This window comes from Choloepus didactylus, chromosome 10 (genome assembly GCF_015220235.1).
Source record: "Choloepus didactylus isolate mChoDid1 chromosome 10, mChoDid1.pri, whole genome shotgun sequence".
Taxonomy (NCBI): domain Eukaryota; kingdom Metazoa; phylum Chordata; class Mammalia; order Pilosa; family Megalonychidae; genus Choloepus; species Choloepus didactylus.
The window spans coordinates 21,953,038-21,980,661 of NC_051316.1; the positions used below are offsets into that span (position 1 = coordinate 21,953,038).

At 39.2% G+C, this 27,624-nt stretch overlaps 1 pseudogene; it reads left to right on the forward strand.

Moving 5' to 3' along the window:
- The first annotated feature begins 82 nt into the window (after nucleotides 1-82).
- On the forward strand, nucleotides 83-27,624 carry LOC119545123 (annotated as a pseudogene).

Here is a 27,624-nt window from a genome sequence, read left to right on the forward strand (position 1 = left end):
ACCCGCAGAGACCCGGGAGGTCTCAGAAAGGTCCCCGTGAAGCCTGAGAGCGCGTCTTGAGGAAACGGGGCTCCCGGTACGCATGCGCAGAGGAAGCCCAGAATTTTGTTCCCAGAGTGCTGTGCGGGGAGCGAGTAAGCTTCCGGACTACGTTTCCACGAACGTCTTTGAACTGATATTTAGGATGTTTCTGTGTAATAAAAAGTTGGGGGCTGACATTCTTAAAGGTCTCCCCCTTCCAAGTTCCTGCACAGCCAGCAGAGATTAAGGGTGAAACTTGAACTCTACAAAAGCTGGTCCTGAACAGATCATGATGGAAATAACCGCTTTTCTTAAAAGACATTTAGAGAGAATTGGGGAAACTTGCCTTGTTAAAGATGTGACTTGAGTATTTAGGAATGAAATTATAGATGTATAATGTATATATATGTGTATACACACACACACACACACACACACAATCTATATCTATCTATATCTGTATATTTACTTCCTAACTTCTAAATTTTCACTCTGGGACCTCGATCCTTTCTTTTTACAAACCCGGGACCCATTGACCCCCCTGAGCCAGGAACTGGGTGCCTGGGAGCCAAGCCTGAGGGTTTTAAGCCAGGGCTGAGTCTGGTGCTGCAGTTATACCGTATGTGATTGCTGGACAAATAGAAAATACTCAATATAATTCTTTAGTTGAAAAATGCTTAGTGTAGTCTTCAATAGCCAAAAGAAAAACAACAAAAACCCCATTTATTAAGATCACTGCACTCAAGCAGCCTTGAGTTATTCTAAGCATAAATAGCCCTTGTTAAAATAACTTGCTGTTGCTCTAATCCCAACCACACCACAAAAAAACTTACTCTCTGTTTCCAGGCACTTTCCCAGAATTGCCTGCAGGAGGTTGCAAGGGATATCACAATATGGTCTGATAATCACTGCCTTCTTGTAAAACAAGCCTGAATGACGTAAGGACTTCAAGATAACAGGAGATCTGACTGAACAGCTTTTTCTCTTCTATATTTTTAACTTCTGCTTTCTTCTGGATCCTGGCCATTACTTTGTCTGCTTGGGGTTATAAAAGCCCAAACCACTCTTCTCACTCTGAACCAGTCTTGGAAAGTTCTTTCCTCAAGTGCCAATAAACTCACCTTCTCACCAAAACAAAGAGATGACTTTTTTTTTTTAATCTTCATTTTATTGAGATATATTCACATACCACGCAGTCATACAAAACAAATCATACATTGGATTGTTCACAGCACCATTACATAGTTGTACATTCATCACCTAAATCAATCCCTGACACCTTCATTAGCACACACACAAAAATAACAAGAATAATTATTAAAGTGAAAAAGAGCAATTAAAGTAAAAAAGAACACTGGGTGCCTTTGTCTGTTTGTTTCTTTGTTCCCTTCCCCTATTTTTCTACTCATCCATCCATAAACTAGACAAAGTGGAGTGTGGTCCTTATGGCTTTCCCAATCCCATTGTCACCCCTCATAAGCTACATTTTTATACAATTGTCTTTGAGATTCATGGGTTCTGGGTTGTAGTTTGATAGTTTCAGGTATCCACCACCAGTTACCCCAATTCTTTAGAACCTAAAAAGGGCTGTCTAAATTGTGCGTAAGAGTGCCCACCAGAGTGACCTCTCGGCTCCTTTTGGAATCTCTCTGCCACTGAAGCTTATTTCATTTCCTTTCACATCCCCCTTTTGGTCAAGAAGATGTTCTCCGTCCCACGATGCCAGGTCTATGTTCCTCCCCGGAAGTCATATTCCAGGTTGCCAGGGAGATTCACTCCCCTGGGTGTCTGATCCCACATAGGGGGGAGGGCAGTGATTTCACCTTTCAAGTTGGCTTAGCTAGAGAGACAGGGCCACATCTGAGCAACAAAGAGGCATTCGGGAGGAGGCTCTCAGGCACAATTATAGGGAGGCCTAGCCTCTCCTTTACAGCAACCGTCTTCCCAAGGGCAAAACCTATGGTAGAGGGCTCAACCCATCAAACCACCAGTCCCCTATGAGACTTCTTTCTATGTTTGATGCAGGGTCAGGGAGGCCTGACTGTTTAGGAATGTATTTTCCTGATGGTAACATATAGGAAAACTGTTGGTTTTTATATGTTAACCTTGTTTCTTGCTGAATTCTCTTAATGTTTTAACAAACTTTTGTTAATTATCTTGGATTTACATGCACATAGTGACAAATTTGCCTGCTTTTCCCCAATGTTTAGAATTTTAACCAATTACAAATAATAACTACAAAAGTACCGGTGAAGTTTTATTAAGTCAATTATAATAACCCTTAACATTAAGATCTCTAATACAGAAAAAACGGTCAATTTATTCAACGAATAGTTATTGAAAACACAGTAGACAGCATCCCAGATGCTGGGATTATAACATGAAATAAAAGATTAAATTCCCTCCCCTTAATCATGCTCCCCAAAGAAACAGGTGTCATCCTCAATTGGAACAACTGAGAACAGTCTTATTAAAAGGGCTCTTGACGAACTATGGGCAGGGATGGTGAACTATGACAAGCGACAGTAAGGAATCCTACTTACTTAGTAAACCTCAAAAGCCTAATTTCCAAGGCAAAGTGTCTACAGTAGAGAGTATTTATTGTGACTAACCAATGATAAATGTTTGACCATATCCATTGCTTCTGGTGATAACACTTGGCTTCCTGGCTGCTTTGTAAATCTACCTGGGTGAAGGAAAAATGTTTCTTCATCTTGAACTTATCTTCACACTGAGTCCTTCCTAGCAGCAAAAGGGGGAGAAGGTGGTAATTGGCAGTATTCTCATATGTGCAGTGATCATTTTATAGAAGGTTTTGGGACATGATGACTCTCTTAAAGATAGCCTTTTATTCAAAACCATATATGACACAATCCTTGAGGTAAATCTCCATCTATTGAGAGCCCAATATTGGACTGCTGTGCTGGTTTGGATATATTATGTTTCCCACAAAAACCATGTTCTTTAATACAATCTTGTTGGGGCAGATTTATTAATCTTTTGATTAGGTTGTTTCCATGGAGATGTGACTCACCCAAGTGTAGGTGACACTTTGATTAGAATATTTCCCTGGAGGTGTTACCACATCCATTCAGGGTAGGTCTAAATTAGATCACTGGAGTCCATAAAGGATCTAAAAACTGACACAGACATGAGATGCTTGGGAGCCAACAGAGATGCTCAGAGATCCTTGGAGATGCAGATAGAAGGACATTTTGAGATGTTAAGCAAAGAGATGATGCTCAGAGTTTGTACTGGAGAAGCTAAGACGCTTAGAGAGAAACATCCTGGGAGAAAGAAGCAACAACACACAGGAGCTGAGAGAGAGAAGCTAACAGAAACCCAGAGACATTTAGGAGAATGCCATTTTGAAATGCAACCTGGGACCAAATATCAGCAGACCCAAGCCACATGACTTCTCTGCTAACAGAGGTGTTCTGGGAAACTATCAGTCATTCTTCAGAGAAGAAATCTGTTCTGGTTTGCTAATGCTGCCTTTTTGCAAAATACTAGAAATGGATTGGCTTTTATAAAAGGGGGTTTATGTGGTTACACAGTTACAGTCTTAAGTCCATAAAGTGTCCAAGGAAATGCATCAGCAATCAAATACCTTCACTGGAGGATGGCCAATGGCATCTGGAAAACCTCTGTTAGCTGGGAAGGCACGTGGCTGGCATCTGCTCCAACATTCTGGTTTCAAAATGGCTTTCTCCCAGGACATTCCTCTCTAGGCTGCAGTTCCTCAAAAAATGTCACTCTTAGTTGCTCTTGGGGTCTTTGTCCTCTCTTAGCTTCTTCGGAGCAGGAGTCTGCTTTCAACAGCTGTCTTCAAACTGTTTCTCATCTGCAGCTACTCTCAGCTTCTGTGCTTTCTTCAAAGTGTCCCTCTTGGCTGTAGCAAGCTTGCTCCCTCTGTCTGAGCTTATATAGTGCTCTAGTAAACTAATCATGTAAACTAATCCATGGAAATTATCCAATGAAAGATCTCACCCTCAAATTTAGTCATCATATCTCCACGGAAACAACCAATCAAAAGTCTCCAACCCAATCAACACCAATAAGTTTCCTGCCCAAACAAGACTGCATCAAAGATAATGGCATTTTGGGGGACATAATACATTCAAACCGGCACACATTCCCTAAGCCTATTATACATAAGAACTGAACTCTGGGTATTTCACAAATCCTCTTGTGAGGTACCTCTAGTATTGCACAAGATAATCAGATATATACCACTCAAGGACAAAAAATCTTGACTCAGTTAATTGATAATGAATTTGCCCAATTGCAAGAAATTTTCTTGCTTTTTACTTTACCTCTAGATCAGCCATACACTCAGGAACAATATCAACAAAAGAGGTGTTTTCAAGAATTTGGGCATTGCTATTTAGTAAAATACAATTCAAATAGAATTTGGCCAACTTCTGAAATTATCCAGGATCGTTACCTTATACCTCCATCTAGGGGCATCTCTGATACCACCAGACTGAATGCCTGGAAGTATTACATTCAACCACAAATAATGAGACCAAGAAATTGGACTATTGCTGATCAAAATTATGCACATACTGGTGCATATAGTAAGCCTGGAGGCAATGCTACATATAAACAGGCTATCTTTTGTTCCACCAATATGTATGACAGTTGGTGGTAGGTTGCTAGAACTACAACTGAACAAGTTCTAGATAAGAAATTATTTCCAATGATTGAAAATAGTATAACTGGCCTATTGAAGGATTGTGCCCTGCATTCAGAGTGGAAAAAGAATGATGGGTCTAATGGAGACCCTTTAGATAGTTTATTCAAATCTCCCATTATTACTCAATTTTGAAATCACTCAGAGTTAATTTACTTCCTAAATACAACATATACTACTTATTCCTTATGGAAAGGAGATTGTGGTTATTTTCAAAAGAATATAAGCAGCATATTACCTGAATGTGTTAACTTTACTAAAGCTAAGAATATTCATCTTTATGCATGTCAATTTTGGAGACAACTCCCTGACCTAAACAATATACACGAATAACAAGTTAAATGTCAGTGTGAATCACAGTCTTCTCCAGGTGAATTCTGCCTTTAGTACCCAAAATGGACTGTCTCTGAAATTAAAACAGAATGGGGACAATTAGCATATTGTAAAATGTTCCCTGCACCAATATGTAAAAAGGAAAGGAAAATTATGGAGCCTAAATATAAGGTATACTCACTATATCAGAAGTGCATTGCAGAAGCTAAAAAAACATCATGTAGAGAGCGTGGTTAACTCATTAAATGAACTTTTTACAACTCAAATAGAGAATAATACTATTAATATTAAAGAACTTCCAACTGAAGTTAAGATATGGGGATTAATGAAGTCAACATATCTAACATACAAATTAAGAGTAAACAAAAGGAAGTAAATTCTTGTCCTTAAAACAAGGATGAAGAAGCCTCACGAACACTAAGACTTCAGAAAATTAGCCTTACGATGGCTAACTCAATAGCAACAGTATCTAAACTTTCTGACTTAAATGATGATCAGTTAGCTGATGGATTACATATGTTAAAAGACCATGTGGTCACACTCCTGAAAGCCACTATGGAGGGCACTCAGCATATAGATGAATTAACTACAGCCATGTTAATACTATCTTATACACAAAGTTTCAGAATACTCTCCACAGAAGGGAGAAATGACTGGAGAATATTAAATGGAACATGAACCAATGAAGGTCTTAATATTCCTCAACATGGTATGCAAATAGTTAAGCAACAGCATGCAGCATTATATATGATACAAAGAAAATTTACACATCTCCAATTAAAAGTATCTGGGAAATAGGGATTTATTATCAAATAATTCCACCCAACAAAGTATTCTATACTAACTGGCAAGTATTAAACATTGGACATTTAGTAAAAACAGGAACTCAACTTTAATAAAGATACATCAAACTTATACACAATTAGTCAAGAAGGTTCTGAATTATATTATTTAGAGCCTACAGGATGTGAAGAGATTTTTTTCCTTTTGTCAATTTTTTTATTCATTTTATTGAGATATATTCACATACCATGCAGTCACACAAAACAAAGTGTACATTCAATTGTTCACAGAACCACCACATAGGTGTGCATTCATCACCAAAATCAATCCCTGACACCTTCATTACCACACACACAAAAATAACAAGAATAAAAATTAAAGTGAAAAATGGCAATTAAATTTAAAAAGAACACTGGGTGCCTTTTGTTTGTTTTTTCCCTTCCCCCATTTTTCTACTCATCCATCCATACACCGGACAAAGGGAAGTGTGGTCCTTATGGCTTTCCCAATCACATTGTCACCCCTCATAAGCTACATTTTTATACAATCATCTTCAAGATTCATGGGTTCTGGGTTGTAGTTTGGTAGTTTCAGGTATTTACTGCTAGCTACTCCAATTCACTAGAACCTAAAAAGGGTTGTCTATATTGTGCATAAGAGTGCCCACCAGAGTGACCTCTTGGCTCCTTTTGGAATCTCTCTGCCACTGAAGCTTATTTCATTTCCTTTCACATCCCCCTTTTGGTCAAGAAGATATTCTCCATCCCATGATGCCAGGTCTACATTCCTCCCTGGAAGTCATATTCCATGTTGCCAGGGAGATTCACTCCCTTGGGTGTCTGATCCCATGTTGGGGGGAGGGCAGTGATTTCAACTGCCAAGTTGGCTTAGCTAGAGAGAGAGGGCCACATGTGAAGAAAGAGATTATCTTACTTGTGAAGAAATTAATCTACATCAACATTGTGGCAATAAAACTGGGAGTAAATGTCCAGTAACTGGAAAAGCAATTTCATCTCCTTACATAGAATTTATTCCTTTAAAGAATGGCAATTATTTAGTTATGTCAGATACTAGAGACTATAATATACCTCCATATCAATCCTCAACTGTCACTGTCAATGATACAGTAACATGCTTTGAAAAAAATATTAAAGAAACCTTTGCCTAAAGAGCAAACTGTTGTTTTGGGTAACTTTCATATACCAAAAATACAACTGAGGTTACCACACCTGGTTGGAATCTTAGCTAAGCTAAAGAAGATTGAAGTCAAGGGCACTGATATATAGGTTAGCATTGAAGAGCAGATAGAAGATATAAAGTCTGACCTTCTCAGACTGGATTTACATGAAGGGGATGCTCCAGAGTGGATCAAGCAATTAGGAGAAGCATTGGAGGATGTCTGGCCTGCTGCTGTCTCAGCTGCAAAAACAGCCAGTTTTGTAAGTACTGCTAACAAAGACATCTTTGGTGGAATAATTGATATATTAACTTATGCTAAGGCCATAATCATCATAATAATTATTACCATACTTGTAACATTGATTTTCAGGATTCTGACATGGCTTCCAAATTCTCAGAAAAAGAAGGAAGAATAAGTGACCATGAAGAGGGACAAGGAAATACTGCTGTTTTATAGCATTTTCATAAAACCTCACTACAAGGCCTTAGAAGTGAAAAATGTAAGTGGAAACTTCAATGTGCTCTATTAACTCTGTATACTCCTCATACCGTTAGGAATATAATACATCATTTTGACATTATCATTATTGTAACTAAGACTAACCAACTTAGTCTGAAATATATGTGCAAAATACATGCAGAAGAGTTCCTGTATAGAATATATTTGTTTTATGACACCAATCCAAATTCTGAGTGCTTCCTTCCAATAAAAATGGGATATAGCACCCAGATTACTATTCAAGAGTTAAAGAGACATTTGATAAATTGTCATAATATATGCTTTGCCTTGCCGTCACCTTTCCTTCTACGTAGAGCTCTAGGAGATACAATAACAGCAATCACCATGGAGGAGATCTTCCAGGACAATGATCTCAATAGCCTTCAATTCACTGGGATTTGGGGATGTGGTAATGACTTTGACCTAACATGGAACTTTGATTTTTCTTTGCTATAAAAACACAACTTGGTGTAGTGGAAAGTTTAAATCTAAATGTAATCCTGAACAATATTTTGCTGTATACACTCTTTACTGGTTTTGGAACTTCCCCAAAGAGGGGGAAAAAAGCAATTATATGGTATTTGGATATTAATCACCTTGAATTGGATAAGCCAGTAATAGAATACTGTAAATATCCTTTAGATTTTAATCCAGGTATAAAACTCTATTGTCAGAACATATGGATAATGCAGTCTATATTTCAAATAAATTGGCTACTGACCCTAATTGAACACATCCTACCCATGGGCATGGCCAATTTCTGAAAGGGCAAGAATTTCAGAGAGCAAAGTTGATTAGCCCTTATGGAATAAACAAAGGAAAACAAGGAGAGCTAGATATTAATCAAATTAATGATGCAATGAGTTATATAGAATTTGAAGAGAGAAACCAGCAGGAGAGGGCATCACAGGATAATATCTCTACTGAGGAATCTGATAATGAGAATGCAGATTCCTTCTCTCCAAGCTGCTCTCATATACCACCTGATGTGTTTGGTTCTGATAGTGAAGAACCAGTTATTCCTTATGATATAGAAGCATATTTAACAGAACTTTTACCTAAAAACACTCAAGTACAATTTCCAAATGATAAAAAGTGGAAAGCCATTACTATAATAACTGGGACAGATGTTTCAAACCCTTCAAGTCCAATATTAGAAAATTATACTGAAGGAGAAAATAAACAGTTTAAAAAAACTGTGAATATTTTCAAGAAAGCAGAAATGCCCTCTCATACTTCTTAGATATAGATAACATGTAATCACCTAGTCCTTTGTGAAAATAGGATGGGCTGCAACTCTTACTTTAATCACAGAGAAGCTGTAAATAATGTAGCAAGGTTGAATACAGTCCTAAACAAATGTATGTTTTTCAATATGATCTAATGGCTAAACTAATCAATAGAACAAAGTGAAAACACTGTATTAACAAGGTAGAGACAAGTAATAGTAATATCTTTTCTAATTTTTATACAAGAAAAAGTATGTTACATTGCTGTTACAGAAATCATAGCTTAATTAGTAAAAACATTATCAGTAGAGTTTTACAGGTATTCAAGGCTAAGTCTCTGATAACGTGGATGCCTTCCTTTGATCTCCAACCACTCATGGATTGAGATGCTTCACTTTGTGAGACGTTCATGTTCTTAAAGCATCATTTAATGTAAAAATAGAATATGACTTAAAGTTATGCAAATCAAGAGGTTACAAATTTTCTGTAACTCAAACAAGGGGGAGCTCTCTGAACCCATGTTCAGCTGCATCTGGAGGAGTGGGGGCTCCCAGGCTTGGTAATGTATCAACTAATTTTTTAATTCAGTTTTATTGAGATATATTCATATAGCATACAATCCTCCAAATTATACAATCAATTGCCCATGGCACCATAATACAGCTGCGCATCCGTCACCACAATTAACATTTTTTTCAATTTTTAGAACATTTTCATTACTCTAGAAAAGAAATAAAAACAAAAAAGGGAACTGAAATACTCCCATAGCCTGAAACATGCCCCATCCATTATTGACTCATAGTATTGGTATAGTACATTTGTTACTGTTGATGAAATAATGTTAAAACAATACTAACTGTAGTACATAGTTTGCAATAGGTATATTTTCCCTACATACCCCACTATTATTAACTTCTAGTTATAAGTGTCATACATTTGTTCTAGTTCATGAAAGAGATTTCTAATATTTGTACAGTTAATCATGCACATTGTTCACCACAAGATTCATGTTTTATACATTCCCATATTTTAACCTCCAACTTTCCTTCCTTTCCTTCTGGTGACATATGTGACTCTAAACTTCCCCTTTCCACCACATTCACACACCATTCAGTACTGTTAGTTATTCTCACAATAATGTGTTACCATCTCCTCTGTCCATTTCCAAACACTTAAGTTCAACCTAGTTAAACATTCTGCTCGTAATAAGCAACCGCTCCCCATTCTTCCCCATTCTATATCTTGGTAACTTATATTTCATGTCTTATAATTAGTTCATATCAGTGAGATCATACAACCTTTGTCTCTATGTATCTGACCTATTTCACTTAATATAGTGCCCTCAAGGTTTCTTGATCAACTCATTATTTTCTGTAAGATGGTTTTGTTCACCCACCATTCATTCCATCCTAAATAAACAATCAGTGGTTCTCTGTATAATCACATATTTATTCATTCATCCCCATCTCCACTATCTATATGAGGACATCTCCATTTCTTCCACAAAGGAGGAGGAAGAGTCAAAGAAGGTAGAGAGACAAAAGAAAAACAAAAAGAAAAAGAAAGAAAAAGTGATAGCTAAAAAACAACAAAAGGAAAGGAGGAATTAAACTAAAGTACAATGAGAGTCAGACAACATCACCAATGCCAAGAGTCCCATACCACTCCCTTATGTCCTACTCTTATAGGCATTTAGCTATGGTATATTGCCTTTGATACATTAAAGGAAGTATAATACAATGTTTCTGTTACTATAGACTCTAGTTTGCATTGATTATATTTTCTGCCAATACCACCCCATTTTTAACACCTTGCAAGGTTGATATTCATGTTATCCCTCATGTAAAAGCATATTTGTACATTTTATCACAACTGCTGAGCACTCTAGGTTTCACTGAGTTATACAGTCCCAGTCTTTATCTTTCCTCTTTCCTTCTGGTGTCCCACATGCTCCTAACCTTCCTCTTTCAACCATACTCTCACAGTCATCTTTTTCAGTGTACTTACATTGCTGTGCTACCATCATCCAAAACTGTGTTCCAAATCTCTCACTCCTGTCTCTTCTTATCTGTCTGTAGTGCTCACTTCAGTATTTCCTGCAGAGCAGGTATCTTGTTCACAAACTCTCTCATTGCTGGTTTGTCAGAGAATATTTTAAACTCTCGCTCATATTTGAAGGGTAGTTTTCCTGGATATAGGATACTTGGTGGGCAGTTTTTCTCTTTCTGTGTCTTAAATGTATCACACCACTTCCTTCTTGCCTCCATGGTTTCCATTGAGAAATAAACACTTAGTCTTATCAAACTTCCTTTGCATGCGATGTATCACTTTTCTCTTGCTGCTTTCAGGATTCTCTCTTTATCTTTGACATTCGACAATCTGATTATTAAGTACCTTGGCATGGGTCTATTCAGATGTATTTTGTTTGGGGTATGCTGTACTTCTTGGATTTGTAATTTTATACCTTTCATAAGAGATGGGAAATTTTCATTGATTATTTCCTCTATTATTGCTTTTGCATGTTTTCCCTTCTCTTCTCCTTCTGGGACACACAAGACATGTACATTCATGTGCTTCATGTTCTCATTCAGTTCCCTGAGACATTGCTCATATTCTTCCATTCTTTCCCCTATCTGCTCTTTTGTGTGTAGGATTTCAGGTGACTTGTTCTCCAGTTCCTGAATTTTTTCTTCTGCTTCTTGAAATCTGCTGTTGTATGTCTCCATTGTGTTTTTCATCTCTTGTGTTTTGCCTTTCCTATCCATAGATTCTGCCAGTTGTTTTTTCAAACTTTTGATTTCTACCTTATGTTCACCCAGTGTTTTCTTTATAGCCTTCATCTCTTTTGCCATATCTTCCCTGAACTCAATGATTTGGTTTTTGAATTGATTTAGTATATTTCTTTGAAAATCTTTAATTGATTGTTTCATTAAAGTGAAACTATCCCAATTGTATCTCAATTGAGGTGTAAGTTTGTTCCTTTGGGCCATATCTTCATTTTTTCCTAGTGTAATTTATAGTTTTCTGTTGTCTAGGCATCTGGTTTCCTTGGTCATTCCAATCAGATTTTCTCATGCCTGAATGGGTTCAGGTCTCAGAATGGGGTTACATTCAGTGTCAAGTTTCCCTGAGGGTGTGTCTTAGAAGATTGGCAGACTTTCCTGTGAGGCCTCTAGCTCCTGTGCTTTTCCTTACATGCCCAGCAGGTGGCACCTGTCAGCCTGTCACTTTCAACTGCTGTAAGGAGGTGTGACCCCTTTAGTTCTCAGCTTGGGTTGTTTCTGTTTGGGCTGTTTTCCTGCAGGCCCTGGGGTCTGGGTTCTGAAGGGAAGGCAAGCACTAGAGCTGGGCCCCATCTCACTAGAGCTGGGCCCCATCTCAATCCTCTTATGGAAGGGAGCTATCTTCTGTATTTGAATTACTCCTTTTCTCTCTGACTCTGTTATTCCATCCCTGTCTGGGTCAGAGTGCTCGAAATTGACAATAGCTGAGGCTCTCTCCACTGAGCCACTCAGGTTGAGAGAGAGAAAAAGGGAAACAAAGCCCCTTTCAGAGCCAGTCCATGGCCCCCAGTTTTGCCCATCAGTCAGGGAGAGGACTGGTCTTCTGGGCTCCCTTTCCTAAATACTAAAGAGTATTCTGGCTCTTTAAGGCCAGTCACCTCTAAAAGCCTCTGCGTTTTTCTTTCTCTTTTTTTTAATCAACAAAAAATATATTTTTTTTTTCCTTTAACCACACTTCCTCTCCACTGGGAGCTACCTCAGGTTACTTTGCTGCTTGCCAGGAGTTTTTCTATGTTTGTAGCTTGTATTAAGCAGTCCATATTTGTTAATTAAAACCCTGTTTGGAGCTGGGCTGAGTTATATTCACTTGTTCTGGGAATTCTGCTTTCTCCTACAGCGAGGTCTTACAGCTCAGCCTGCCATGGGGGAAGGGGGCTTCCAGCACGGTTCTACGGTTTTTACTTACAGATTTTATGCTTAGATCTCAGCCATTCCACCTAATCCAGGTTAGTGTATGATGCATGGACAGTCACAGTTGTCACCCAGTGGTTGTTTGTGGATGTTTATTAGTTGTTCCAGGAGCCTATCTAAATTCCACAACCCTCTATGCCACCACCTTGCCCCTCCCCAATGTATAAAGTAATTTTTATATTGTAAACTTGTTCCTTTTACCTTAAGTGCTCCTTTACTAAAAATGTGTTAAAGGTGAATTCTTGTCTTCAGAGCTCTTAACTTTTAAACCATTATCTGTCACTATACTCTTAATTGAGTGGGATGTTACTTGACAAAGCTCAAACCAACCAAATCATGACCTGATTAGGCTCAGGCCTTTTCTAACAGAGATCGTGGGTGTGAGGTGTAAGGAGATAAACCCATGACACTCTCACCAGACTGTGGGAAATGTGCTCCATCCTCTTTAAAACTGTGGGGCAAAATCAACTTCTCCACATGCATGGGTGGGTCAAAGGTTCTGCCCTGAACTTTCTTAACTTCAGACCTCAGCTTCCATGGTTCTACCTTAGAAGAATTTTTTCCTTCAATCTGTCCCTTTTCTGTCCCTTTAACTCCAGATTGGCAGTGGCTCTGTTTATATAGATCTTGCAAAAAATTTGTTGGCTTGGCATACAGCACACAGGGGTCAAAAGTGTAAGACAATAGGACTTTCCACAAATCCTTCCTGGATAACCTCATCTCCAGTCCTGGCTTGTACTGAATTGGCTGTCAGGTTCTGTGTGTGGTTAAAACTTCATGTGGGAGGCTGATCTAAGATGGCAGCATAGAGCAGAGTGGAAGCTAGTTAGTCCCCCTGGAACAACTAATAAAAAACCAGGAACTAGTAAATAATCTGGAATAACTGTGGGGGGATAAATGTGACTGTCCACTCATCATACACCAACCTGAATTGGGAGGAATGCCTGAGATTGCAGCACAAAATCTGTAAGTAAAAATTGCAAATCCAACGCAGGACCCCCTCCCTCCACAGCCCGAGCTGCAAAGCCTCATGGTGCTAGAGAGCAGCTCTCCTCAGGCAAGTGAATACAGCTCAGCTGAGCCTCAACTAGGGTTTTAATTAACAAATGTGAATCAATACAAACTGTGAATCCCCAACAAGACAGAGGCTTTGGGTGATGACTGACCTTGGAGAGCTGGAGGGTGGCCATGGACTGGCTTTGAAGGGGGCTTTCTGTCCCTGTTTCAGCTCAGTGGAGAAAGCCTCAGCTGTTTTCAGTTCCCAGTGCTCTGACCCAGACAAGGGTGGAGACAGCACAGGCAGAGAGAGATCATTCAAATGCTAATGACCTCTCCCTACAGGGTCTATCTTCCCTAAGAGGAAAGAGGTGGGGCCCAGCTCTACCACTCACCTTCCATTCAGAACCAGACCCCAGAGCCTGGGGGAAAAAAGCCATGGGCCATACCTCCTTAAACCAGACTGGAGTTACAGGCTGACAGGCACCACCTGCTGGGCAGAAAAGCACAGTGACCTGAGGCCTCACAGGGTGTATCAATTTTCTAAGATACACCCTTAGGGAAACTAGATACTGAATAGTTCTTCCTTCTGGGACTGGAGCCCATTTTGGCCTGGGAAAACCTGACTGGGGTAACCAAGGAAACCATGCCTAGACAACAGACAACTACAACCTACACTAAGAAAAACAAAGTTATGGCCCAGTCAAAGGAACAAACTTATACGTCAACTGAGATACAGGAGTTTAAACAACTAATACTAAGTCAATTCAAAAAGTTTAGAGAAGATATGGCAAAAAAGATGAACCATATAATGAAAACACTGGGCGTACACAAGGTAGAAATTGAAAGTCTGAAATACCAACTGGCAGAATCTATGGAAATGAAAGGCACAACACAAGAGATGAAAGACACAATGGAAACATACAACAGCAGACCTCAAGAGGCAGAAGAAAACACTCAGGAACTGGAGAACAAGGCACCTGAAAGCCTACACACAAAAGAACAGATAGAGAAAAGAATGGAAAAATATGAGCAACATCTCCAGGAACTTAAGGATAAAATGAAAAGCAAGAATGTACGTGTCATTGGTGTCCGAGAAGGAGAAGAGAAAGGAAAGGGACAGAAGCAAAAATAGAGGAAAAAATCAATGAAAACTTCCCATGTCTTATGAAAGACGTAAAACTACGGATCCAAGAAGTACAGCATACCCCAATCAGAATAGATCTGAATAGGCCTATACCAAGACACTTAATAATCAGATTATCAAATGTCAAAGACAAAGAGAGAATCCTGAAAACAGCAAGAGAAAAGCAATCCACCACATACAAAGAAAGCTTGATAAGACTATGTGTGGATTTCTCAGTAGACACCATGGAGGCAAGAAGGAAGTGGGATGATATATTTAAGATACTGAAAGAGAAAAACCACGAAGAAACCTATATCCAGCAAAACTATCCTTCAAATATGAGGGAGAGCTTAAAATATTCTCTGGCAAACAGACAATGACAGCATTTGTGAACAAGATACCTGCTCTACAGGAAACACTAAAGAAAGCACTGCAGACAGAAAGGAAAACACAGGAGTAAGAGGTTTGGAAAACAAGTTTGGGAGATAGTAGCACAGCAATGTAAGTACACCGAACAAAGATGACTGTGAGTATGGTTGAAAGAGGAAGGTTGGGACCATGTGGGACACAAGAACAAAAGATGAAGGATAAAGACTGGGACTCTGTAACTCAGGGAAACCTAGGGTGCTCAACAATTGTAATAAAAGGTACAAGTATGTTTTTACATGAGGTAGAATAAATGAATGTCAACATTGCAAGGTGTTAAAAGTAGGGTGGGATTGGGGGCAAAATACAATCAACGCAAACTACAGACTACAATTAATGGAAACATTGTATTATGCTTCTTTTAATATAACAAAGGCAGTATACCAAAGCTAAATGCATATGGGTGGGGGATATGGGAAGGGTATGGGACTCCTGGCATTGGTGATGTTGTCTGACTCTTTATTCTACTTTGGGTTAATGCTATCTTTCCTTCGGTTGCTTTCTAGCTGTCATGTTTTCTTTTTTTTTTCCCCTTGTTTTTTTCTCTCTTCTTTCTCTTTTGTTGTTTTCTTGTCTCTATGCCTTCTTTGACTCTTCCTTCTTCTTTGTGGAAGAACTGGAGATGTCCTTATTTAGATAGTGGCAATGGTGCTGAATACATAAATACATGATAATACAGAGAACCAATGATTGTTTACTTAGGACAGAATGTATGGTGTGTGAACAAAACCATCTTAAAAGAAATGGGTTGATGAAGAAATCTTGAGGGCACTCTATTGAGTGAAATCAGACAGACACATAAAGGCAAATATTGCAGGGTCTCACTGACATGGACTAATTATAATATGTAAACTCATAGACATGAAATATAAGTTACCAGGATATAGAATGGGGCTAAAGAATGGGGAGCGGTTGCTTATTATGAGCAGAATGTTCAACTAGGGTGAACTTAAACGTTTGGAAATGGACAAGGGTGATGGCAGCACGTTGTGACAATAACTAACAGTGCTGAAAGGTGTGTGAAGGTGGTGGAAAGGGTAAGCTCAGAGTCACTTATGTCACCAGAAGGAAAGTTTGAGGTCAAAAGATTGGAATGTATAAAACACTGAATCTTGTGAACAATGTTTATGATTCACTATACAAAAATTAGAAATCTCTCTCATGAACTAGAAGAAATGTATGACACTATAACTAGAACTTAATAATAGAGAGAAATATAGGAAAAGAAATATATACCTATTGAAAACTATATACTACAGTTAATAGTCTTTTAACATTCTTTCATCAACAGAAACAAATGCACTTACCAAAACTATGAATCAATAATGGAGGGGGACATGGTTAGCGGTATTGGAGGATTTGAGTTTCCTTTTTCTCTCTTTATTTCTTCTCTGGAGTAATGAAATTGTTCTAAAAATTGAAAAAATTGATTGTGGTTATGGATTCACAACTGTATGATGGTACCATGGGCAACTGATTGTACACTTTGGATCTTGGATAGTTGTATGGTATGTGAACCATCGCAATAAGAAAAAAAAAAAAAAAATATATATATATATATATATATATATATTTCATATGGGGCACTATCCTCTGGGATCTCACTTTCTAGAAGCCCAGAATTTTCCAGACCATGAATTTCTGCTTTCCTTTTACACAAGTGTTCAGTTCTCAGCTTGTCTCTTTACTCTCACATTTTACTATAATGTGCAAGAAGCCAGGCTGCAATTTTTATTTAGTTTGAAAATCTGTTCAGCTAAGTAACCCAGCTCATTGCTTTCAAATTCTGCATTCCATCAGACACCAGGACTCAATTTTACCAAATTCTCTGCCACTATAAAACAAGGATCACCTTTCCTCAAGTTTCATTCACATTCATCATTTCTAAGTCCTCACCAAAAGTACATTTAGAGTCCATTCTTCTTCCAACAGTCTACTCTAAACAGTCTAAGCCTTTTGTAACAAGCTCCTCAAAATTCTTCCAGAATATTCCCATTATCCACTTTAAAAGCCATTCCAATATGTTTGTTATTTGCAAACTCAGCAGCACTCCACTCCTGGTACCAAAATCTGTTCTGGTTGCTAAGGCTGCCAAAATGCAAAATACTAGAAATGGATTGGCTTTTTTTTTAACCTAAAGTAACTACTTTACTTTCAACATGTTCTTATTTTACTCCAAGAAAATAACCTAATATAGCAACATTTCTGTGAACCTATTCCTACCATAACCACCAGAAATTAACAAACCATAGTCAAATGGGCATTCCTGGAACGTTAAATCTACCCATGATAGCTTATCTGTTCTTATTGGTTATTGTTCCCCCTACGCTAATTGCTCTCTATTGCTAGGTCCCCTACATTCTACATTGTAAACCATTTATTTTACATTTTTCAATGTTCACATTAGTGGTAGCATATAATATTTCTCTTTTTATACCTGGCTTATTTCACTCAGCACTATGTCTTCAAGGTTCATCCATGTTGTCATATGTTTCACAACATTGTTCCTTCTTATTGCCATGCAGTATTCCATCACATGTATATACCACATTTTATTTATCCATTCATCTGTTGAAGGACATTTGGGTTGTTTTCATCTCTTTGCCATTGTGAATAATGCTGCTATGAACATTGGCATGCAGATATCTGTTCATGTCACTGCTTTCATATCTTCCAGGTATATACTGAGAAGTGCAATTGCTGGATCAAATGGTAACTCTATATCTAGCTTTCTTAGGAACTGCCAGACTGTCTTCCTGAGTGGCTGAACCATTACACAGTCCCACCAACAATGAATAAGAGTTCCAATGTCTCCACATCCTCTCTAGCATTTGTAGTTTCCTGTTTGTTTAATGACAGCCATTCTAATTGGTGTGAGATGGTATCTTGTTGTGGTCTTAATTTGCGTCTCTCTAATAGCTAGTGAAGCTGAACATTTTTTCATGTGTTTTCTGGCCATTTGTATTTCCTCTTCAGAGAACTGTCTCTTCATATCTTTTGCCCATTTTTTTAATTGGGCTGTCTGTACTATTGTCATTGAGTTGTGTGCCAGTTTGAATGTATTGTGTCCCCCAAACGCCATTATCTTTGATGTAGTCTTGTGGGGCTGACGTTTTAGTGCTGATTAGATGTGCTTGGAATGTGCCCCACCCAGCTGTGGGTGATGACTCTGATGGGATATTCCCATGGAGGCATGGCCCCGCCCATTCAGGGTGGGCCTTGATCAGTGGAGCCATATAGATGAGCTGACTCAAAGAGAGGGAACTCAGTGCAGCTGTGAGTGACATTCTGAAGAGGAGCAAGATTGCTAGAGAGGAATGTCCTGGGAGAAAGCCATTTTGAAACCAGAACTATGGAGCAGACGCCAGCCATGTGCCTTCCCAGCTAACAGAGGTTTTCCAGACACCATTGGCCATCCTCCAGTGAAGGTACCCGATTACTGATGTGTTACCTTGGATACTTTATGGCCTTAAGACTGTAACTGCATAGCCAAATAAACCCCCATTTTATAAAAGCCAATCCATCTCTGGTGTTTTGCATTCTGCAGCATTAGCAAACCAGAACAACTTGTAAGATTTCTTTATATAGGCAAGGTATCAGTCTTTTGTCAGATAAATAGTTTCCAAAAATTTTTTCTCATTGAGTTGGCTGTCTCTTCACCTTTTGGACAAATTCCTTTGAGGTACAGAAACTTCTAAGTATGAGGAGTTCCTATTTATCTATCTTTTATTTTGTTGCTTGTGATTTGGGTGTAAGATCTAGGAAGTGGCTGCCTAATACAAGGTCTTGAAGATGTTCCCCTACATTATCTTCTAGGAGTTTTATGGTACTATCTTTTATATTGAGGTCTTTGATCCACTTTGAGTTAATTTTTGTGTAGGGTGTGAGGTAGGGGTCCTCTTTCATTCTTTTGGATATGGATATCCAACTCTTCCAGCCCCATTTGTTGAAAAGACTATTATGACTTAGTTCAGTGGCTTTGGGGGCCTTATCAAAGATCAGTCAGCCATAGACATGGGGTCTATCTCCGAATTCTCAATTCAATTCCATTGATCAATATGTCTATCTTTGTGCCAGTACCATACTGTTTTGACTACTGTGGCTTTATAATAAGTTTCAAAGTCAGGGAGTGCAAGCCCTCCCACTTCATTTTTCTTTTTTAGAGTGTTTTTAGCAATTCAAGGCATCTTCCCTTTCCAAATAAATTTGATAACTAGCTTTTCCAACTCTGCAAAGTAGGTTGTTGGAATTTTGATTGGGATGAATTGAATCTGTAGATAAGTTTGGGTAGCATTCCCATCTTAATCACATCTAGCCTTCTTATCCATCAACATGGAATATTTTTCCATCTTTTAAGTTCCCTTTCTATTTCTTTTAGTAGAGTTATGTAGTTTTCTTTGTATAGGTTTTTTAAATCTTTGGTTAAGTTTATTCCTAGGTACCTGATATTTTTAGTTGCTATTGAAAATGGTATCTTTTTCTTGAGTGTCTCTTCACTGTTCATTTCAAGCATATAGAAACATCGCTGACTTATGTACATTAATCTTGTATCCTGCTACTGTCCTAAATTTGTTTATTAGCTCTACTAGCTGTATCATCAAATTATCAGGGTTTTCGGATATAAGATCATATCATCTATAAATAATTACAGTTTTACTTCTTTCTTTCCAATTTGGATGCCTTTTATTTCTTTGTCTTGCTGAGTTGACCTGGCTAGCACTTCTAGCACAATGTTGAATAACAGTGGTGACACGGGCATCCTTGTCTCATTCCTGATCTTAGAAGAAAGTCTTTCAGACTCTCACCATTGACTACTATGCTGGCTGTGTGGTTTTCATATATGCTCTTTATCATATTGAGGAAGTTTCCTTCATTTCCTACCTTTTGAAGTGTTTTTATCAAAAAAGGAGGTTGGATTTTGTTGAATGCTTTTTCAGCATCTACTGAGATGATCCTTTGATTTTTCTCTTTTATCTGTTAATCATTGTAATACATTGATTTTCTTATGTTTAACCTCCTTGCATGCCTGGAATGAACCCCACTTGGTCATGGTGTATGATTTTTTTTAATGTCTTTGTATACAATTTGCAAGTATTTTTTTGAGAATTTTTGCATCTATATTCATTAGGGAGATTGGCCTGTAGTTTTCCTTTTCTGTAGCATCTTTGCCTGGTTTTGGTATTAGATTGATGTTAGCTTCATAAAATGTGTTAGGTAGTGTTCCATTTTCTTAAATGTTTTGAAAGGGTTTAAGTAAGATTGGTGTCCATTCTTTTCAGAAAGTTTGATAGAATTCCCCTGTGAAGCCATGTGGCCCTGGGCATATATTTGTGGGAAGTTTTTTGATGACTGGATCTCTTTGCTTATGATTGGTTGGTTGAGGTCTTCTACTTCTTCTCTGGTCAGTCTAGGTTGTTCACATGTTTCCAGGAAATTGTCCATTTCCTCTATATTATCCAGTTTGTTGGCAAACAGTTGTTCATAGTATCCTCTTATAATTCTTTAAATTTCTTCAAGATCCACAGTAATGTCACTTTTCTCATTCATTACTTTGTTTATATGGGTCTCCTCTCTTTTTGATTTTGTCAATGTAGCTAGGGGCTTGTCAGTCTTGTTGATCTTTCCAAAGAACCAACTTTTGGTGTTATTTCTTCTCTCTCTCTCCCTCTTTTTTTTTTTTTTCTTTTTTTTTTTTTGTTCTCTATGTCAATTATTTCTGCTTTAATCCTTGTTATTTCTTTTCTTTTACTTGGTTTATGATTAGTTGTTGTTCATTTTCTACCTTCTTCAGTTGCTCCATTAGTTCTTTGATTTTAGCTCTTTCTGCCTTTTTGATCTATGCATTTAGTGCTATACATTTCCCCCTCAGTACTACTTTTGCTGCATCCTATAGGTTTTGATATGTTGTGTTCTCATTGTCATTCACCTCTATATATTTAGCAATTTCTCTTGCTATTTCTTCTTTAGCCCACTGATTGTTTAGGAGTGTGTTTAACCTCCAGGTGTCTGTGAATTTTCTAAGTCTCTGATGGTTATTGACTTCTAATTGTATTCCACTGTGGTCAGAGAATGTGCTTTGAATAATTTCAAGTTTTTTAAATTTATTGAGGCTTGTTTTATGTCCCAGCATATGGCCTATTCTGGAGAAAGTTCCATGGTCAGTAGAGAAGAAAGTGTATCCAGGTGATTTGTGATGTAATGTTCTATATATGTCTGTTAAATCCAATTCATTTATGAGATTGGGTTTTCAATTTCCTTATTGGTCTTCTGTCTGGTTGATCTATCTATAGGAGAGAGTGATGTCTTGAAGTCTCCCACAATTATTGTGGAAACATCCATTGCTTCCTTTAGTTTTGCCAGTGTTTGTCTCACGTATTTTGTGGCACCATGATTCGGTGCATAAACATTTATGATTGTTATTTCTTCTTGTTGAATTGCCCCTTTTATTAGTATGTAGTGGCCTCCTTTGTCTCTCATAACATCCTTGCATTTAAAGTCTATTTTATCTGAGATTAATATTGCTACTCTGCTTTCTTTTGGCTGTAGCTTGCATGAAATATTTTTTCCATCCTTTCACTTTCAATTTCTTTGTGTCCCTGTGTCTAAGATGAGTCTCTTGTATGAAACATACTAATGTTTCATATTTTTTGATCCATTCTGCCAATCTATATCTTTTAATTGGGGAGTTTAATCCATTTACGTTCAATGTTATTACTGTGAAGGCATTTCTTGAATCAGCCATCCTATCCTTTGGTTTATGTTTGTCAGATATATTTTTTCCCTCTCTCTTATTGTCCTTTAATGAACCAGTATTGAATCTCTTTATTACTGAACCTTTCTCCATATCTCTCTCTCCTTTCTGTTTCTGTTCATAGGGCCCCCTTTAGTATCTGAAGTAGGGCAGGTCTTTTATTAGCAAAATCTCTCAACATTCGTTTGTGAAAAATTTCAGCTCTCCCTCAAATCTGAAGGAGAGTTTTGCTGGATAAAGTATTCTTGGTTGGAAATTTTTCTCTCTCAGAATTTTAAATATGTCATGCTACTGCCTTTTAGCCTCCATGGTGGCCACTGAGTAGTCACTACTTAGTCTTATGTTGTTTCTTTTGTATGTGGTGAATTGCTTTTCTCTTGTTGCTTTCAGAACTTGCTCCTTCTCTTCAGTATTTGACAGTGTGATAAGAACATGTCTTGGAGTGGGTTTATTTGGATTTATTCTATTTGGAGTTTGCTGGGCATTTATACTTTGTGTATTTACATTGTGTAGAAGGTTTGGGAAGTTTTCCCCAACAATTTCTTTGAATATTGTTTCTAGACATTTACCATTCTCTTCTCCTTCTGGGACACCAATGAGTCTTATATTTGTTCATTTTATTTTATCTATCATATCCCTGAGATTCATTTCAATTTGTTTGATTTTTTTCCCCATTCTTTCTTTTGTTCTTTCCTTTTCCATTTTGTGGCCCTCAAGGTTGCTAATTTGTTGTTCAGCTTCCTCTAGTATTGGACTATAAAGTATCCAGAATCTTTATAATTTGGTCAACAGCTTCTTTTATTTCCATAAGATCATCTATTTTTTATTTACTCTTGCAAGTTCTTCTTTATGCTCTTCTAGGGTCTTCTTCATGTCCTTTATATCCTGTGCCATGGGTCTTCTTCATGTCCTTTATATCCTATGCTATGCTCTCATTGTTTATCTTTAGTTCTTTGATTAATTGCTCCAAATACTGTGTCTCCTCTATCTTTTGATTTGGGTGTTTGGGTTTGAGTTATCCATATCATCTGGTTTTTTTCATATGCTTTAAAATTTTCTGTTGTTTTTGGCCTCTTGGCATTTGCTTTACTTGATAGGGTTCTTTTAGGATATGTAGGATTATTCAAAGCCTAATCTCTAATTTGTCAGATCTACAGCTTGGTGGAGTACACTTTCTCTAACTAACCAGCTGATGGCATCTGCACGTCACCCATTCCCCTCAAGTCAGTTCTCCCCGGCTTTGTCTTTGTGGGGTGTGGGGGTCTGATTCTTGTGGGATCCAATTGGTGCACCAAGTTTGGGTGTTTGTTGGTGCTGTCAACCCTGAATGTGGGGCATGTGTCTGGGTGGTTAGGGAGGGAGGGCAGCTTTAATAATCAAACCTCCCAGATGTTCCAAGAGATTTAAAGCTGTTCTAAGAGTCTAAACCTTCATTTAGTCTCACCACAGATTGTCTCTGCTGCTGACCCAAAAATCCTTGGTATTGGTATATGGTCCCTGGGATTTCCAAGTGGGTCCCTCTTCCAAGCTGTGCCCTTCTATGGCCTCTATTGAGGGAAGGTTGTGTTACATCTCAAGTGTGCGCTGTCCCTCAAGGGAAGTTCTGGGCTGCCAGGCCATGTAGGTGTGTTCCCAACCTGCTGTAAGGATGGCTGTATGGGGCACATTAATTTCCCCCTTTTTGCACAGCTCTGCCTTCCCAGCTCTGGGACAATTAACTGTGGGTGCACAAAAGGTTACTGTCCACAGCCAATATTGTGGCATGTGTGTGTTGCTGGAAACACTTCCCACTGCACTGGGTTTTTTGGTGCAGCTCTGAGCTGTGGCTCTGGCACCGGGCAGGAGTGTTGCCAGCCCACTGGGAAGATGGCTGCAAGAGGCATGGTTATTTTCCCCTTTTGGCTCACCTCTGCCTGCCTCACTCTGAGACAGTTAGCAGCTGGTGTGCAAAAGGCTATCTTCCATGCCAGATATTGAGGCGTTCACACAGCCCATTCCTGCCATGCTTCACTGTGCAGTTCTCACTGCCGTATCTGCAGCTGCTTTTTTTTTCTTTTTTTAAAAAAAGAACTAGTCTGCCTCCAAACACCAACCCATGGTTTCCCCAAACTGCAGCATGGCTGCCGGACATTCAGCCGGCTTACTCACTCATTGCAGAATGCAGACTCCTGGTTTCACCAAGTGTATGGTCCCTGTGGGTTTAGCAGACCTTGTCCAGCTGGTGCATCACTGGAACTGGTGGTCTGGGTCACTTTCTGGCTTTTATCTAGTATTTTTCACAGAGGTGTTTTTTTGCCCTCTCTCCCAGTCGCCATCTTAGGTTCTCCTTCATTTAGTTTTTGTCTACATTTTTCTACTCATCCATCCATACACTGGATAAAAGGAGTGCAATCCACAAGGCTTTCACAATCCTACCATCACCCTCTGTAAGTTATTGTTATACAATTGTCTTCTAGAGTCAAGGCCACTGGGTTGCAGTTTGACATTTTCAGGCATTTACCTTTAACCATTCCAATATACTAAAACCTAAAAAGGGTTATCTATATAGTGTGTAAGAGTGCCTACCAAAATGACCTCTCAACTCCATTTGATATCTCTCAGCCACTGAAACTTTACTTTGTTTCATTTTGCATCCCCTTTTTGATCAAGAAGATGTTCTTAATCCCATGATGCCAGGTTGATTCATCCTTGGGAGTCATATCCTGTGTTTCCAGGGAGATTTACACCTCTGGGATTTAGATCCCATGTAGGGGGCAGGGAAATGAGTTCACCTGCTGAACTGAGTTAGCTAGAGAGAGAGGGCTACATCTGAGCAACAAAGAGGTACTCAGGGGGAAGACTCTTAGGCACAATTATAAGCAGGTTTAGCCTTTCCTTTGCAGTAATGAGCTTCATAAGGGCAAGCCCAACATAGAAGGCTCAGCACATCAAACCACCAGTCCTCAATGTTCATGAGAACATCAGCAACAATCCAGGTGAGGAAGCCCAACACTTCTGCACTTTCCTCCAGCTCCTCAGGGGGTCCCGGCACATATATTTTTATTTTCTTCCCCAATTACTTTGGGATGTGTTGCCATTTCACACTAACACAACTGGTAACACTCCTAAGAGCATCATTTCTTGCTAGAATTTCTGAATTAGCCTCCTATATTGCTCATGCTTCCATTATGACCACCAATGCCTCACTACCACTCTTCCAGTCTCAATCAGAGTTATTCTTTTAAAACACTTCAAAGCTGTCCTTTCCCAGCTCAAAAGTGGGAACAATAATCCAACAAGAACAGGTAAGTTATGGAGGGTAATCTTAATGTTATGGGAATGCTGACGAATGACTATGGTTTTTTAATTTTTGGGGGGTTTGGTAGGAACATGTTGGAAGCAATGTAGTTATTTTAGGTTATTTGTTTTTCTTATTTGTTTGGTTACGGTTTTCTAATTTTCTTGGGGTAGGGTAGGAACATTTTGGAAGCAATGCAGTTATTTTAGGTTATTTGTTTTTCTTATTGCTCTGATTTGGCTTTGTTCAAAACATTTTTTTGTTTTTTAATTTTTTGATAGATAAAGTTTAAAAAAGGAAAAAAAAATGAACCACATAAAAACAAACCAAAATAAATATCCTTAAGAACGTATGTAAGGAGGGTGACATCATCAACATGGTGACACAAACAGCTGCTGAAAACTTCTCTCCAGAGATTCAACCAAAAAAAGGACAATTCTGAATAGTTTTAAACTCTAGACTATATTTTAAAATACAGACTTGAGAAAGACCCTGCCAAAGCCAAGTTAGAGAAAGAGAAGAAATATCAGTAGGCAGAAAAGTGAGTGTCAGGCCCAGAAAGCACCCGGGGAGCAGGGAATGGGGAGCCAAGCCATGCCATGCTGATGAGCAGGTTAGCTCACCCTGGAAAGCTGCCAGGAAGCTACCAGGAAGCTGGTGGGGAGCAGAGAGCCCAGCTGCACCACAGACAAGTGGGTGAGCTTGCACAGAAAGCTACTGGGAAGCTGTCGGGAAACCTCCAGGGAGCAGGGAGCTGAGCCGGCCGCAGACAAGTGGGTGAGTTCACCCCAGAAAGCAGCCAGGAAGCCAATGGGGAGCAAGAGCAGGGAGCCAAGCTGTAGATGAGCAGACCCCCAACCTAGAACCCCCGTGGCAGGGACAGGCCATTGCAGAAGGCAAAGAAGAGCAGAAGAAGGTAGCTCTCCATGCCTCATGTAGCCATCTTTGTAGGTGGCTGGGTGACACCCCTTCACAGCACCAGAGCGAAAAGCCTCCTTAAGGGAATTCAGGATTCAGTGGGCTTGTGACGGCATCCACCCTTCCTTCACAGAACCCCACAGTGTGCACAGCCTAGAGGCAAGGGTGCTGCACGGAAGTGCCAGGAGCATTCCCCCAATTCCATGGGTGCCTCACAGAGAGGAACTGTGGGGCATTTGAACTGGAGAGGGAGACGCACAGTTCTGCAGCCCCAGTGTACGCCACCTGCAACCCTGGGAAAGGCTGGGATCATGGTGTACTGAAGAGGTCTCCCTGCCAATCAGCTTTGGGCAAGTCCCCGCCCACAGGGCTGGTGGTCCCCACTGCACACGGAAAATCAGTGCACTGATAGGACTTCCATAAGGTTTGGACCCCCACTTAGTACACAGATGAAGTTGGGGACAAGTGGCTAGAGGGTAAGAGGTGGCTGAGGAGGGACATCTGATAACTCAGGGAAAGTGCACTCCACCAGGCTCTGTCAAATTATAGATAAGTGTTCAATAGGCCTACATATACCAAAAGAATGCTATCAAGATAAACAAATGCCAAGAGGCCAAAAACAACAGAAAATTATAATGCGTATGAAGAAACCAGAAGATACAGATTATCCAAATACACAAGTTAAAAAGCCAAAGGAGACACAGAATTTGGAGCAATGAGCCAAAGAAGTACTCACCAACATCAGTATCATGGCTCAGGATATAAAAGGATATGAAGACCCTAGAAGAGCATAAAGAAGAGTTTGCAAGAGTAAAGAAAAAAAAATAGTGGATCTTATGGAAATAAAAGATTCTGTCGAACAAATTTAAAAGATTGTTGAGCCAGCCTTTCCAGACTGGTGGCTCTGCTGGGAGGCATGTTCTCTAGGCAGCCACTGGGGTCCCGGGCACCCCCGCTGGGACTCCCGGGCCAGGCTTTGCTTCTTCAGGCCATGCCAGGGGCTCTGAGAATCTCTAACAGTACTTTGATAGATGAATTGGAGTCATCTTTCGAGGCTTGTTTTCTTCTCTGGTGAGTCAGGACTATGTCAATGGCACTGATCAGGAGGAAATTCAGTGTATCCAGAAATTTCTGGATATTGCAAGACAGACAGAATGTTTTTTCCTGTAGAAAAGATTATAATTATCTGTCCAGAAATCAGAACAAGTCATCAAAGAGGATGTCTCAGAACTAAGGAATGAATTACAGTGGAAGGATGCCCTGATCCAGAAACATTTGACGAAACTGAGGCATTGGCAGCAGGTGCTGGATGACATCGATGTGCAGCACAAAAAGCCTGCTGAAATCTCTCAAGGGTCCTTGACCTACCTCAAGCAGGCATCTGCTAATATCCATGCACCTATGAAGCAAACCTGA